At 37.9% G+C, this 3884-nt stretch overlaps 1 pseudogene; it reads right to left on the bottom strand.

Annotated features, from left to right (window-relative positions):
- Positions 1-1000: 1000 nt before the first annotated feature.
- LOC112504102 lies at positions 1001-3696 on the bottom strand (annotated as a pseudogene).
- Positions 3697-3884: the final 188 nt, after the last annotated feature.

Genomic DNA, 3884 nt, shown 5'->3' with positions numbered 1-3884 from the left:
CAAAAGCAGCGCGACTGAAGATAATTACAAAAAGATTATTTGTGTGCTACAACGACTGAGAGATTTTGAATGAGAAGATCAATGTTTCAAAAGTTTACCAAAGAAAAGTCTGAAGATTAATTCTGAAGATCCTTTGAAGATCACATCTTGTACAGTGTTTCTGAAAATTGTTTTTGAATATGTTCTACATTGTCAAAAGAGAAGATCACCGTGATTCTACATTCGAGAGGGAGAATGCTAGAAGTTCTATCTCAACAGTTGATTACTTGAAGATTTCAAGTTGAAGATTCTTTTTAAAGATGACATTTTGTGCTTAAAGTTTCAAAGTTCAAACAAGGACTCAAAGTGCAGAATTTTCTTTCAATTCCGAATACAAAGGGTGAGAATGTTAGGATTGAAAATCAGTATTAATTGTATTTGTCTTGAAAGTTAAATATACTCTATAATTGTAAAAGTCAGCGTGTTTGACTTTCTTATATGAGTTTGACTTTGACTATGTTTAGTAGGTTTGACCATATAAATATGGTTACTCTTTGTAATTGTAAAGAGGAGAGCTCATTTTGTACATACAATACGTAAAAAGAGGTTTGACCAATAAATATTGAGTTGACCTTTTTTCTCAACTATCTACATGTTCTTGAATGCAAATATCAAGATTCTACCATTGTTATGAAGATTGAAGTTTGATCAGTGATTTGTGGGACACACACTTAGGCTTTCAAGGATGGTCCAAATATGTAGAAATCAGCCCAACAACATAAGATAATTCTTCCAATTGGGCACGTCTTTGATTTCTTCCAAAGGGGCTGAAATGATGAGACTGGCTAAAGCTTCTTACATCTTCTTTCTTCTTGAGCGTGTCATAGGCCCATCCATTGCTGTAAGTGGATCATCTTCATACATTTTGCCATCCAGCTTTGTATTTCCTTCATGCTTATGTCCCTTCTTTTTGGTAGGGTCTCCATCATCCCCTCCCTCTTTAGAATGATTCGTCCTCGAATCAATGCCACCTTCTTGATAGTGCATCAGCCACTATGTTTTCTTTACCTTTCTTGTATCGCAGAACATATGGAAATGTCTCTATGAAAGATATCCATTTGGTATGCCTTTTGTGCAAATTCCTTTGATCTTTCAAATACTTAAGAGATTCGTGATCGGTGTGAATCACAAATTCCTTAGGCATAAGATAGTGTTGCCATATCTCCAAAGCTCTAACAACAACGTACAACTCCTTGTCATACGTTGGATAGTTCAAAGTGGCCCCGTTTAACTTCTTACTGAAATACGGTACGGGTCGGTTTCCTTGAAGAAAACAGCTCCAACTCCAATTCCTGAAGCATCACATTCAATTTCAAAAGTCTTAGAAAAATCAGGCAGTGCTAAAACAGGAGAATTGGTTAAATCATGCTTTAATTGCTCAAAAGTCATTTGTTGTTTTTCTCCCCATTCAAACGTCACATTCTTTTTCACCAACTCGTTTAAAGGTGAAGCCTTTGTTGAAAAATCTTTCACAAACCTTCGATAGAAACTTGCAAGCCCATGAAAAGATCTTACCTCTGAAACGCTTGTAGGGATAGGCCAATCTACAATAGCCTTTATTTTTGCTTCATCAACACGTAAACCATCAGCACCAACAATATACCCAAGGAAAACAACTTCTTTCACGCAAAATGTGCACTTTTTCAGATATGCAAACAACTTTTGCTCGCGCAAAGTAGCAAGAACAAGCTTAAGATGCTCAACATGATCATGCATACTTTGACTATAGATCAAAATGTCATCAAAATACACAACAACAAATTTCCCTATGAAATGCCTCAAAACATGATTCATAAGCCTCATGAAGGTGCTAGGTGCATTAGTTAAGCCGAAAGGCATAACTAACCACTCATAAAGACCAAATTTGGTTTTGAAAGAGGTCTTCCATTCATCACCTTCTTTGATTCTAATTTGGTGATATCMAKATTTAAGATCAATCTTYGTAAAGATTTTGGCCCCATTCAACTCATCAAGCATGTCATCTAATCTAGGGATTGGATGACGATATTTGATGGTGATTTTGTTAACAGCCCTACAATCAATACACATGCGCCAAGTACCATCTTTCTTTGGAACTAAGATGACGGGCACGGCACATGGACTAAGAGACTCACGAATAATACCTTTTTCYAGTAACTCGCCAACTTGTTTTTKAAGCTCCTTTGTTTCCTCCGGGTTGGCTCTATAAGCTGGCCTATTTGGAATAGTTGCACTTGAAACCAAATCGATTTGATGTTCTATACCTCGAATTGGTGGCAATCCGTTGGGCACTTCTTCGGGTAACACATCTGCAAATTCACTTAAAACGGAAACAATCTCCAAAGGTAAATCATGAGGTGAATTGTTAGTTGATAAGCAAACTTCTTGGTACAGAAGTACAACCAGAAGCTTATGGGAAGTTAACGCCCTATCTACATCTCTCATGCTCGCAAAGAAAGCACCTTTTCTCTCACTGGCTTTTGGTTTTTCTCCCTTGAGTGTTCCGCTCATATTTTCATTCACTACTTTTTTTTTCACTTTCTTTTTCACTTTTATCATCTCCACTCTCTTTTGACTTTTTCAAACTCTCCTCTTTTAGTCTTTTGTCACTCATTTTTCTTTGTTCTTTTAACACTTGTTGTGGGGACATAGATACAAGGGTGAATGACTGAATATTGAGTACAAAACGATACTTTTTTGAACAACCATCATGAGTTGTTTTGCGATCAAACTCCCAAGGGCATCCAAGAATGATATGGCTTGCAGTCATGGGTACAACGTCGCATAAAACTTCATCTTCATATTTTCCGATGGAAAACCTCAACAATACCTGCCTCACAACCTTGAGTTCTCCATGATGGTTTAGCCATTGTAAACGATATGGTTTTGGATGCTTGATAGTTGGCARCCCCAACTTCTCCACTAGATAAGAACTAGCACAGTTGATGCAACTTCCACTATCAATGATCAACATGAATACCTTGTCTTGGATTAGGCATCGAGTATGGGAGATGTTGTGACGCTGTTGATTGTCCTCTTCTTTAGCTTGCATGTTTAACGCCCTCATGGTCACAAGAGCCTCCCTTTCGTCACCACTATTGACCGCGTTAAGTTCTTCCTCATCCTCATATGACATATTGTTGCCATCATTCTCATCCTCACTTTGACTTAAATAGGATCCATCATCAAGCGTAATCATAGCTTTCGAATTGGGGCATTGTGAAGCGAGCGGATCATTTATGATTAAGAGGATGAGCTTCAAGAGAATGATTTGGAGTTCTTGCAGAGTGGAACCATGCAGTACCAGAAGCCACTCAGCCAAACACTTGAAACAAGTCAATTTTGAAGTATGAGAAGAAGAAGGGTTGTTTTTGTCACTTTTTGTTGGAAAAGTCTTCTTTGAATCAAAATCCTTACCATGTTTCTTCTTTAGGTCTTCATATTTATTCCACCGGTTATTTTTCCAAGAAGACGAAGGAGATGAATTGGAAGAAACTTACTTGAACCTCCTTTTCTTTTTAACTGTTTCTCCACCTTTTCAGCCATGTGAAACATTTCCTCCAAATCCATGTAGTGTTGCAACTCCACGACATCAGCAATTTCTTTCCAAAGACCTCCCAAAAATCTGGCCATGGTGGCTTCGGGGTCTTCTTCAATGTTTGCCCTCGTCATCGCCATTTCTAACTCTTAGTAATACTCTTCTACAGATCTTGCTCCTTGAGTGATGCTTTGAAGTCGATTAAACAAATCACGATAGTAATGGGGTGGAACAAAACGCCTTCTCATAACAAGCTTCATCTCCTCCCATGTATTAATAAGTCGTTCCCCATTTCTCCTTCTAGACAAAACCAACTTGTCCCACCAAG

The sequence above is a fragment of the Cynara cardunculus genome, unplaced genomic scaffold (genome assembly GCF_001531365.2).
Source record: "Cynara cardunculus var. scolymus isolate 2C unplaced genomic scaffold, CcrdV1 Un_Scaffold_4615, whole genome shotgun sequence".
Classification (NCBI taxonomy): domain Eukaryota; kingdom Viridiplantae; phylum Streptophyta; class Magnoliopsida; order Asterales; family Asteraceae; genus Cynara; species Cynara cardunculus.
Note: the sequence above shows the minus strand (reverse complement) of the source record. Positions and strands in the feature narration are given on the sequence as shown.